The following is a 13771-nucleotide window of genomic DNA, read 5'->3' on the forward strand; positions in this document are numbered from 1 at the left end:
ACTGTATCGAGTACTGTGAAATTAATATTTTTATGTATTAGAATTGCTACTCCTCTTTGTCTAGAATTATAACAGGTTGAGAACACATTAGGAAACTCAGGTGTTTTAAGTTTATTCAAACCTGTGACAGGCATGTGGGTTTCTTGTAATAAAACGTCTGCCTGTAGTTTTTTAAGTTGGTTAAATATTTTTAACCTTTTTTCCCTAGAGCCAGCTCCATGCACATTCCATGAGACAAACCTTAGCGTGCCCATAGTTGTGTGTTTGTGGCTAATGACATACGCTGTGTGTCTTGCTTAGACGGGTGAGGAAAATGGAAACACATCATTTTTTTTTTTTTTTTTGTAAATAAAGCGAAGAAAATGCGCAGCGAGAAGCTCCATAGGTCTGACTATGTGTGTGCATAATAACTAAAATGAGCAAATGTGTGCGTGTGTGTCCTATATCTGTGTGCACTGTGTGGCTGTTGTAAATGTGTTGCCTTTAAACGCATGTGTGTGCGTGATCGTGCAGAGTGAGCATGTAGAAATAGACAGTGTCGTTTGTGGATGGATAGGGAAACAGGTGATCGACATAGTGAAAGAAAAGAGAAGCAAGGAAACCAAACAGCAAGGTGAGCGACAAGAGAGAGAAAAAGGGGAAAAAGAAATAAAAACGGAAACATTCCAATTAAAGCATTGGCGGAGAGTGACGGTGACGTTATACTAAATTAGCAAACTGATATTACATAGTTAAGCAAAAGTTAATACAAGAGAGTGTGAGTGAAGAGAATAGCGTAGCGGATTCTTATCTGGTGTGCCGTCAATACAGCCATGGAGTGATGCCGGGGTCGCGGTAGAGCTGTCCGTCCACGTAGAGCCGGTCCACGGCGATGACAGCCCGGGAGCCTTTCTGAATAAAACTACGTCGGACTGGGAACAGGACCCTGCGTCGTTCCAGGATCTCTCTGGGGAACTGGTCGTTCACGCTGAAGTCCGTTCCTTTCAGCTCTCTGCCGCGACTCTTCACCTGCTCCTTCTGCTTAAAGTGGCCGAATTTGGCCACAATAGGACGCGGTCTCCCGCTTCCTGTCTTCGGAGCCCCGATGCGATGCACTCTTTCAAACCCTATGTTTTTCACCGTGTCCTCCGGCAGCTTCAGGTGGATTTTAATGAAGCTTCTCACGGTCGTTTCCGGGTCCTCTCCGGCAGACTCTGGAATGCCAGAAAACACAAGATTATCTCTCATGCTACGGGCTTGTAAATCCATAACGGTCTCTTTTATTTTTTTATTTTCTATGTTTAATTGGGTCACATTTTCGGTTAGAGATTTGACCGAGTCCCGTAGCGTGGCGTTTTCTGCAGCAAGTGTTTCCACCTGCTTCTGGCTGAACTCCAGGGATTCTTTTAGAGATTGAAATTCCCGGTGTAAAATCTCTACCAGGGACAGCCTCGCATCAAAACTGGACAATCGCTTATCGATTGACTCCAGGATGTCGACGATATCTTTGCCGGCAGGCGATGTTGTGCCGGGGGAGTCTGCCGGGCGATATCTTTTAGATGACGGCGTCTCAGTTTTGGCCTGGGAAGACATGCTCTGGGCCTTCTTCATTACTAAGTCTTCGAAGCACCGGTCGATGTATTCTTGGAGAGCGTCTAAACTCTCCTCGTTGTCCTCCAGGGTGTTAGAGATGATAGGACAGATGTTGTTAGTTATATGACAGTTGGTTAGTTTATTTGGCAGTACTGAAGATAAAAGAAACTTTGTTAAATTCTAGGCTACCATTCGTTTTTTTTTCCCGTCAAATCTCCGGCGTCTGACGTCACCTACAACATGGGTCGCTTACCTTACCCCGTCACTTCCGTCACTTACCTCCGTCTCGTCTTAGAATTCAATTTTCACTGCTTAAATATTTGTATTTTCCAACACAGGAAAAAAATCTTGTGAATAAAAAGGATTGAATTTAGCCGTTGTTGCTGGATAAGGACAAATAGCTAGCAAACATGCTACTGATTATCATTTTGTCTGAGTTAATAATCAGCTTCATGTTTTGTTTTTCTTTTTATTAGTAATATGTTAAACTTGTTTAAACATTTGCAACATTATAATTATTTAAAAAACTGTGTTTTACCATTTAAATAAAAAATGGTAAAACACAATAAAAAATGTTATTCTCTTATCTTATTCTATTCCATTATTTTTCTTTTTTGCTGCTGTTACTTTGCACAGTCCACTTTCTGCTGTGACACAACTAATTTCCGAGCTGTGAGACTAATAAAGGTTTATCTTATCTTATCTCTGCTAACATAGCTGTAAACCTTTACAGCTATTACAATGAAAAGAAATACGTTTTGAGTAAGCATTGAGCCACCAACCAACCTAATAATGAAGTGCCTAAAAATACAATTTAAAATGACTCTTTGCTAAGTATGAAAATGAGTGAAAATGTACCCAATATCCTCTGAAAAACTTTGAAAGAACTTCTGAAAGTCTGAACAGCTATTACTCAAAAACACTTAAAGTTTGGCTTCTTTGAAGCAGAGTACAGTACTGTGTAACGCAGACACTAAAGCTGATGCGCCAGAATGTCATACGAACGATTCCTTAAATACAAGGGTGAGAAGGGAGTCAGATACCAAGGGCACAAAGATGAAGCAGGTCTGATCAACAACAGTTTATTTCCCGAAGCAGACAGTAGAAATAAAACAACCCAAATACTAAGAAAAAAGTATACAATAAAATGTTCTCCATATGCTAAAATTCCCACGGAGACTAGATAAAACAATTCTAAAACCCTTAAAAATACCATTTTCTACATGCACTAAAATCCCCTGATGTGTATATACCAGCAGGCCAGAAATTCCTTCTCCAGAGCGGGGTCCACGCCAGCCTCGTCCCAGAATGACGAGGAGGAGCCTCCTGTCCCCCTCTCGTCCCTTCACTGGGCCCGTCATATCCCAGCCCACCTCGCATTTTGCACCGGAGTCCGTCCCTATCAGCTAGTTGTCCTGGCCAATCCACAGTGGATTAAAACAATGTCAAATAAAACACTAAAAACCATGCAATTTAAACATTATAATAAAATCATGCAATAAAAACTACACTCGCAAATAAACACTAAAATCAAAATAAAACCAATATAAAAGATAAATACAAAGTTCCACTGTGTGACAACTGTACTTGAGTTGTTAACAGCAGATGTGTAACACTAAAAATATATGTATAATACATAATAACTATATATTATTATGTATTGTGGCATGAATTATATTACTTCATGCCATTTATATATAAAAAATATAATGCAGGTAAAAATAAGGACCATTTTTAAAACCTCACAGTCAGAAACTGTGAAATCTTTGGTTTAATCGAGAACTCGACACCTCATGTTTCAGGACACTTCTTTGAAGGCGAAGGGCATCTTTATTCGTGCAGTGGTCCCAGACTCTCCAGCTGCCCGGTGTGAGAAGCTGTTACCAGGAGACAGGATCTTGGCTGTTAATGGAATCAGCCTTCTTGGACTGGACTACCAAAAGTAAGAAATCTATCATATCTCATATTTTAAGAATTTGGCATGACCTACTTTGTTTTCATATCTTTCCCTCTTTCAGCAGGAGGGAGCTGATCCAGTCATCAGGGGCCAGACTGAGGTTACTCGTGTCCAGATCAAACTGGATGGCTAAGATTATACAGAATGAGTGCTGACGCTACATTTGCTGAGAGACTTGTGACAACCATCAGCACTTAAAGATGATTCTGAGAGCTTTTGGAATTTTCAAGTTAAAGGATATGGACAATTTAAAGAAAATCTTCAATCTTCTATCAGGTTTTAGATGTTTTGCAGCTTTTTAAATTTACATCACAGTGGCATCATAGTCCTTTTTTGTGTGTGGTCAAGGTTACATTAGTGTTATCATTTCCATTGGTAGAAGACAAGACCTTTTCTCTCCATGCTCTCTCCAAATACAACACCGTCACCCCAGGAATAAGAAAGCTGATGCAATAACACACAAGGAACATTTTTCACAGTGTTATCAAAGTTCCACTCCCTTGTTTAGTCTGGCATCATTAGACATTTCTGGATCCAAGTATTTCTTCACTTCAAAAGAAGCAAACGAGCACTGAGGCACTACTGGGAGTAAAAACTGTGGCTGTTCTCCCCGGTTTTGCAATAACATTTAACATTCAGACATCCATGACAAAGACGATTTATGAGGTCGTAACCAGAAGTAAGTTAGCTAGATAGTTTACATGTTGATAGTTGATATACCATACTCTGATTCAAATATATTTTTAAAAACACAACGAACAAAAAATTAACATGTAGCCCACTGCAACAACTGTAAAGGTAAATGAAGACAGAAATCTCAATTCCAGCAATGTTTGGAGGGTTAGTGAAGTGAGGCTTGTTGACATATGATCATTTGCTACTTATGACAATAAAGCACATATAAACATATCAACTCAGTGAAGATGTAGGATGTGGATTCAGTTGTTCTTTTTGTACATGTTAAAGAGAAGGCTTTGAAAATGGACAAAACTTCAGTCAAGAGAACATCTGAAATGAGACCATCTACAACATTATGTTACTGGATGGTCTGGATTTTTTACCATGAACAAGTCCTGAATACTTTGGAAACAAAGGTTTTTTCTAATTGTATATGTCTTGGCCCTTCATTCACATGTCAGTGTTTAGATTTTCAGACATTCTTTTTTTTGCATTTATATATGGACAAGAAAAACAAAGATTTTGTCATGCAATGTCAAAGTTGTACACCTTTTTGATGACAAATTGTGCTAATGTTTGTAGGTTTCTGACTGGCTAATGTGTCTATAAACAGTTAGGATTATATCACTGCAGCAAAAGTGGAGAAAAAAACAAAAGCAGAAAACCCCTTTTTTAAAATAAAATATGCAGATTAAAAGCCACTTCTGCAGTGCCTTCACTTTTTCAGACTGTCTATTTTTTATATTGTCTATGGCTGCATATCAATAACTTGTAAAAAGAAAGATCAAACTCAACTTAAGAGAAAGTTGTTTATTTTTCTTCAATCATAATTGGAAATTTCTCCTTCACATGTTTATATATACTTTTTTTTTTAAATTTTAAATGAGAATGGACAGGACCAAGAGACGGGAAAGAGAAAGAAGGAAAGAGAAGCTGGGAAGTGAGTTTACAGAAGGAGAGGGAAAAGAAAAATAGAGGAGAAGAGGGATAGAGAGAGAAAAGACGCTGAAATCATAGCAACAACCAACATATGCATAAGTAATAGTAAATAATAAATACTGCATGTTACTGAGCAGCACACAGTACTAATAATGCACGATATGTTTAGAGGCAGCAGCCAACCCAGACAGTGTGTGTCTGTGAGTAACCGTGGGCACAGCTGTGTTTGTGAGCGTGTTTGTATTCAAAAGGTTCAAAAGGTTTCTCCATAGTCCCCCCCCCCCCCCGGACATGAAGCAGACAAGAGCCCAAAGGGGGACCACCACAGGGGCACCTAGAAAAGAACTGAGGAAAGCCCCAGACAGGGGTCACCCAACAGCCACAGTGGGCCTTCAGCGATGACCATGCAGGCTCCGCCGGCAGCCGGCCAGCCAGAGCAGACCGAGTCCTGGTCCCAGAGATCCGAGAGCCCTCATTGTAATTAAACATTTTGAGCCATCACCTCAAAGCAAGTCAAAATCAAATTTACAAGATTCCCTCATTTCTGTGTACTCCAACTGTGTAATCCAAAGACATGACATTAGTTTAAGTGGTAACTCCAAATTGGCTAAAGGTATGAATGTTAGTGTGGAGGGTTGTCTCTCTGTTATCCCTTTGGTAATTGGCTACATGGCCACAGTGGGGATAGGCTCCAGCCCAACTGATACCCTGAATTGGATAAAATTGGTAGAACAGGTCACCTACTAACTGGAAGGTTGGTGGTTTGATCCCAGTCTGGTCCAGTCTGCATGCAAAGTATCCCTAGGCAAGATACTAACCCCATGTTGCTCTCCGATGCATCCATCGGAGTATGAATGTGTGTGGATGTTAGGTAGGAAGCACTTAGAAACAGTAGAAAAACATGCTTGTGCGAATGGGTGAATGTACAAGTTGTGTAAAATGCTTTGAGTGCCAGGATACGGTAGAAAAGCGCTATATAAGAACCAGTCCAGTTACACGTTGCTGCTTTGCTAGTTATGTTATAGTTGAGAAACTTGTAACATCACACATCATTTAAAGAATTCCACCCACATTTTACCCACACTGGTTTGCCTGTGTGGGTGTTGTGGAATTTTCTGTTAACAAAGTCTGCAGACACAGTCAGTTGCAATCAATACTTTTGTTACCATGTGGATGGGAGAGCAAACAGCCAACACGATGGTTGCATAGTCATGCGCCTCTTTTATAGCATCACACAAACATCTCACATAAGCTCTGGTATCATGACGCACTCATAGCACACTATGCCACTTTTGCATTATCTATGAAACAGTAGGGGGTTGTGTGCCAGGAGCTTGCTCTGCTCATTGCCCCTCACAGTCAGCAGATAACATGTTAATCAGGTTATGTTATGACGTGTTCTGCATTACATCCTGGTCTCTTTAAGGGCAAAAGTTATAAGGAGGTTATACTGTTGACATGTAGAACACGAGGCAAAGCACGACTTCATAAACAAAAGACTTGAGGTTAATTGACATTCCGAGCTAAAACTTTCCATTACAAGGGATAACCAGTTGACAGGGGATCCCATAGCCACAGCACTCTACACAACCCTGACCCATCTGGAACTGAAGGAGAGTTATGCCAGGCTTATTTTCATTGACTTTAACTCGCCATTTAAAACAATTATTCCTAACAGACTGGCAACAAAATTTGCTTCCCACACTCCATCTGCCTCTGGATTAAGGACTTTCTCAGCGACTGCCCACAGAGAGTCTTCCCAACATTCCCAACAACATCAGCTCCCAACATGATTTGTGCCGAGTCACCTACTGTACACTCTGTACATACACGTTGCATCATCATCCACCAGAGCAACTCCAACATGAAGTGTGTGGAAGACACAACGGTGGTCTGACTTATCAAAGGAAGAGAAGAGTCTGTGTGGGAATACAAAATTTGTCTATCCAGCTATAGATAGCTCAGTCTCCACAGTCATGTAGGCACCAGCCTGATAATGAGGACACATATAGTGTGCCATGACCTTGGCCACAGCATGTTTGCAGCATGTTTCATGTTTGCATACTCATTCTTTGTACAAGAAAGTCACAATTCCATACCACTAGTACACAGAGGTTTGACGAGTTGAAACACAAATTTCCCATTACATTTCCACTCTATGTCCTAACTTTGTCACTATAATAGCATACAATTTGTAAGTTGGAACAATAAAAATAAATGGTAAACGGCCTGCATTTGTATAGCACTTTACTTAGTCCCTAAGGACCCCAAAGCGCTTTACACCACATTCAGTCATCCACCCATTCACACACTGGTGATGGCGAGCTACGTTGTAGCCACAGCTGCCCTGGGGCGCACTGACAGAGGCGAGGCTGCCGGACACTGGCGCCACCAGGCCCTCTGACCACCACCAGTAGGCAAACATGAGGTTAGTATCTTGCCCAAGGATATTTGGCATGCAGCCAGCAGGCAGCCTGGGATCAAACCACTGACCTTCTGATTAGCAGCTGACCTGCTCTGCTAAATGAGCTACAGCCACCCCAAATAAAAGTGTCCAAAAATATCAGAGCTTACAGAACTGGTGTTTGAGTGAACACACCACAAGCTGGAAATATGAAATAACATTAGTTGTTTAGTAGGACATTGATTTAGGTATAATGGAATATGCATCCTTATGGCCAAAGGATGCATATGTCCTACTACTTTGTACTACCTACAAATCACAACAGCAGTCACCTCATGACACTTTATTTGTAATTTAGAGACCCTGTAATTGTACAGAGAAAACCCCAACAATCAAATGACTCCCTTTGACAAAGCACTTGGTGACAGTGGGAAGGAAAAACTTCCTTTTAACAGGAGGAAACCTCCCACAGAGCCAGTCTCATAGAGACAGCTATCTTGATCCCTTGTAAGCAACACAAAGTCTCACTCTGTACGTCATTTACTTGGAGCTTGTCTTGTTGGAGGAGGGCGATTTTTACCCCTCACTTTTCCTTACAACCTGCATCTTGTTTGCTAGAAGAAAAAAAGTACTCATTTTGAGAACATGTTGACAGTCGCCAAGCAATACTTTTGACCTCACATAGTTTAATAAAAAATGGTTGTAGATTATCAAAAGTCTTATCCAGGAGAATACATTCTGAATTCCTGTACGGAGATTGCTAGTCACGCAAAACATAAGAATTACAAAATTAAACGTAAATTTGGAATTCCTTTGTAAACCAGTGTAGCATCTGTCATTTTGACACACGGTCCACATTAGCGCCACGCAGCCCCACACACGGGGCGATCTGCGCTAACTCGCTAACAGAGATTTGCCATGTTAATGCAGTTATGCCGTTAATGTCATATTAACGCTGACAGCACTTATTATAATATTAAATTTGGGACACATCATCAGTAGTGGACCTTGGATTCATTGGGTGTTTCAGCCATTATCACTAGACACCCTCATCCAGGAAGGCCCTGCCAAAGTTGATCAGGCCCAAGAGTGTGTCACTGATTTACGTTAGATTGTTATTTCTCTTCTACTTTCTTCTATTTAGTTAACTACAATTTATTTTCTTCTATCAGTTCAAAATGAAAATTAATACTTACCCTTTAATATTTAAGGAGCCTCACTTCTTCAAAGGGATAGAAAAGGTGATAGACAGAAGTAAGTCAACTGAGACAAGACAGGAGAGAGGAGAGCCGGTGGGGGGATGCCAGATCAGGCATCCCCCCACCGGATCAGATAGGGCTGTGCGCTCTACTGAAAAGTTTTCTGTCAGTGCACTGCAAGAGAAATGTATGGAATGCTGTGGCTACTGTAAAACAAATGCTTCTGTTTAGTTCATCAGCGACATCCCTAACACTGTATATGTATTCATCTGTGCAAAGAGGGAATTAATGGAATTTCAGAGAGCACTTGAAGAGATGGAAATTTAATAAAGAAGGCACGGATGAAGCTGAAAAGAGCAAAGGACAAGGGTGAACACAGTTGCCAGTAACCCTGAAATGAGGTATATGGGCACAGGGTACTTTGACCTAAAACTGAGGACCTTCTCATGACTACTGAATACCTTTAGTAAATATTTGAATACCCAATAAAGTATAAGTCAAAGTACCTATCAGTAAAGTAAATAAATAAACAAATAAAATGGCCACATGCTATATCCTGTCTATACTATGCACAGCAACATCAATGTAAATACATTCACTGTAAAAACTGTGATTTGGGTTAATTAGTATCTAATAGGAAAGTAATAGTAACTATTACTCAGTAAAAACATGTATGTGTTGTTTTAATTAAATCTAAGCAAAATTAAACATTTTTGAGATGTTCAGTCATTTAAATTTACACAATTTTGTTTGGGGTAAATTAAGCAATAGTTTGTTGAGCAGATTTAACAAAAATGTATGAGTACCATGAAAAATTAAGAAATCTAATAGATTTAACTAATGAAAGCATTTTCATTTCAATCATTCTACACTTCCGTCCGTAGTCAGTTGTGCCACGTGCAGGACACACGCTTCAGAAGTGGATGATCTCCATTTTGTCCGAGGTAAGCTTATCTTAATTTGTACGAATATACGACACGTTTTAAACAATAACGTATAGCAGTTTTGAGTAAAAGTTCTAAACAGTATGATACGTCAAAATTAGATTAATAATGACCACTGTAATGACAGTATTGTATTTTTACGCAAAATGGCACGAAGTGGACTGTTAGCATAAGGTCACTTTCCAAGCCTTCCCGGCTGTGTTACTTCAGAGCTTTGACTAACCACATGTTTTACCACATTAAAAAAATATATCAATGATGTATTTCGATGGGCTGTAACCTCCCTCATTTACTTTTAAAATTTTATGAAAAAGTTTTGCACTCAGTGGTGAGTGATGTAGTTAAAATCATTTGTGCAGGATTTTGTCACTGTCTCCACGCAGTGTTTTTCAGTTGTGGTAATTAAGCTAAAGTGGCTCAGTCCAGCAACATAACTGGTTTTCATTTTCATGCTGCCGGAGCCCTGTGACTTTAGTGCAGGCATAGCTCACATAGAAGGATGACGCGAGTTTCCAGTTAAACTTGGTCGGTGTATCAGTGAGACCCATGCTCAGTCACGATGTTTATGTTTCTGTAGAACGATCTTCAAGACAAAGGTACATTCAGGAAATAATATAGTAATATGTGTTTAATCTGACATAAGTCTTTCATCATTTCTATGTTTAACACCCAATGGTGTTTGGATACAGAGATGATATTGTGTTGATTAAAAGGACGTCTTTTCAAATATAGGAAGATATATACAGTATATAAATACATAAATAGTGTTATTTCATGTCATGATCTATCACCAAATCGGTACAGAAAATAGGGTCTATGGATGATTGTATTGAATTAAACTACTAGTTTTGAAATTGAAGCAGAAGAAAATGACTAAGTTGACCCTGCTTAATATAAGTTAACTCTGCCCATTTACATTTTATTCTAGGTTGAACGAGATAGAGCTCCATGTAATCACTGATGACCAAATCGAGAAGTTGGTTCTTCCATCAGGGATCCCACCAACAGTAGAGGAGCTGCAAAGTGTTGTGAAGGATACCTTTGGGATTTCAAATGACTTCAGTCTTCAGTATTTTAAACCAAAATTTCAGGACTACTTCACTATTCGCAGAAGTGACCAGATAAAAGACAAAGACACTGTGAAGGTTGTTGGCATCACCCTGGTCATCCTGCCAGTTTTCGGCAGCCCCTCTGATCAACTGTCAGCTGACTATGACTCATCATCCAATCCAGTTGTATCCAATGCAGACTCTGCTGCAACCACTTCTCAGGACACCATTATTCTCAAAAGGCAGAACTTCACAGAACGTTGTGAGCCCTGGCCGAAGCTGTTCCCCATTCCACAGTCAGCATACGAAACTGAAATGTAACTGGACAGAGCCACTGAGGAGTATAAAAAGAATGGAAATCTTCTGCCCACCTCCAAAGTAAAGACTGACATTCTCGAGAAGTTGGCTGAAACTGTATTTTCAATTATGGCCTATTCTTCCTATTATATTATTATTATTATAATATTATATTATTATTCCAAGCACTAGTGAAGAATTTCAGTGCATACAATCTAAATTAATCAGAAAAATGTTATATTATAAATTTTGTATACGTTTTATATTCCACAATAAAAACAATTACTGTTTGAATGTTCTCTTTGTGAAATTGATTCATTTTACTCAGAAAAGAAGTTAAATTAATTTGATTTTCTCTTACTATTCAGTCATTATTTATAAAGTTTAATTGGAAAATTATTGAATCCAATTTGAGTTTTACTTAAAAACAAAAAGTTTTCATTTCTTTGTAATGCATATTTTAGTCATTTTTTACTAAACCTTTGCCAGATTGTTAGTAAATTCAAAGTAATTTTACTCAGAGATTCATTTCAAATGAATCAATTTTTTGTTACAATTAGGCAATTTTAACCTTCAATTTGAGATTTTGTCCCTAAATCCAACACATATTTACAAGTGAATGTTATTAATATCTATTTTTGTTTTTTGTTGAAATTTAATTAACATTTTATATAAATTTTACATAAATCGCTTGAAATTAAAATCTACTTAAGTAAATTAAGTGTCACTTTGTTGCCATAGGTTTTTTAAGTAACCTCTAGTCACAGTTTTTACAGTGCAGGCACACGTATTAAGACAGGCAAACACACAAACGAAACAGATCTGTTCAGCTCAGTGTTTTCCACCAATAGGAATGCGTGTGTAGTCATCATTCGGGAATGTTCTTCGAGTGTTAAGCAACAATTTGAAATATTTTTTACTGTGAACAAAAACATTTTATAGAAACTCCTGTAGGATATATATCACAGCAAAACGTATAATAGACATGCCAAGTCCATCGCATCCACCGTGTCAATTTCACATTTTAACTCTGAAACATGAAATGGACATGCATGCAGATGTTGCATTAACGTATGGGATATTCACTGTGAAGATGTCAGAGGATGACAATGATTTGCTGCACCCCGTTGCTTCGGTCTTGATTAAGTACTCTCCCAAAGTATTTCAAGTAACAACTGTATGCCCTAGAGAGTTTTTATGCTGGAGACTGAGGAAGGGCGGAACAGTTTGAGATGGCAGTGGAGGTAAATGGTTGGGATGAGATGATGAAGTTAAAATTGGAACAAGCTCATGAAGTTTATAGTGGTTTGTCCGGTTAATCTAAAACTAATTATACTCTCCTGAAAGATGCTATGGGGAGGTGTTTGGATCCTTGTGAAAGTGAAGATTGGAACTGTGTGAATTATTCTACATGGAGGAAGTTACATAATGAAACAGTCCAGGGATTTGGCATTACCTCACATAGGCTGGTATGTAGAGAGGGATCATTTTATTACACATGTGGGATGTAGGATTTTGCATTTTACTCTTAGCAGTGCTAAACCAGCAACATTAGTGGCTGCAATAAATTTGACTGCAGAATTGGAACTTATTAGAGGTTTGCGAAATGGCCACTTGGCTCAGGATAATAATGTGTGGGGGTTGTAGAACAAAAGTCAAAGAGGGATGAGCAGCTGGAAGTTTTATTTGGTGTAGTGGAAGGACTGAGGCAAGAAGTTAAATCCTGGCAGAGAGCGGTTCAGTGCCTGAAATTGGAGCCCATGCATTTTGCTTCTATTCCCACAGTTATTCCCACTCTTCTCCCTCAGCCTGCTAGTTCCAGTAACAGGAGAAGGGTGTTGGTAGTGTGGCTGTAGTCCACACATATGGTGAAATTGCCCTTATTTCCAGGAAACTAAAGGAGGTGTGCACAGGGCCCAATGCCTGTCCATCCCAACCCTTTTGGTATCTGTCAGAAGCTCGGAAAGTGCTAAAGAAAGTTCTGAATGCATCGATGGTAAATTAGGTGGGTTTGTATTGGTTATTACAGGGGAATCACATTCCATTATACCTAAATCAATTTGGTTCTGTATTACTAAGGGGGAATCTGATTTGCAAGAGTATAGTAATGGGAGTGAAGAGCAGAAAATGCGGGGCTATGCATATTCTTGGGTGTTGTCAGTATGTTAGTTTGACTCTTTAGCCCTAGTTGCTAATTTCTTTTGGTTTTGTGAGGTTTTGACCTCACAAACCCTAACAAACGCATTTGACAGACATGGTAGTTTTGCATTCATAGATGAGGGGTGCTGCCGGCGATGAAGATAGATAGAAAGGGGATTGGTGTTCTAGTGTGACGAGGGGAGGCTAGTTCCCTTCCTTACTTAGTATAGGGCTGGGAATAAGATGCCACCTATAAGTCATTGCAGACTTTAGTTGCCATTGTAGCGCCAAAAAGTCATTGATTGAAGTTAAACTGCTATAAATAACTTTTAGGCCTATGTATATGCATATGTGAAACATACATTAAATGTATCCCTCATGAATGATATCAAGTTATCTTGAACCACAAACAACATTCCTGTCACAAGGTAGAAGCCACAATCAGTTTTTTGACAGAGTGACTTTAATATATCCGTTATTTAACCCATACAACATCTGATTGACATTAAAAATGTATTTTTAAGACCAATCCCGCCAAAGGATAGCAGAAATATAACAATAGATCTATAAAGATATTTTAAGTGGCCAAAAAG

This window comes from Pelmatolapia mariae, linkage group LG8 (assembly GCF_036321145.2).
Source record: "Pelmatolapia mariae isolate MD_Pm_ZW linkage group LG8, Pm_UMD_F_2, whole genome shotgun sequence".
NCBI lineage: Eukaryota > Metazoa > Chordata > Actinopteri > Cichliformes > Cichlidae > Pelmatolapia > Pelmatolapia mariae.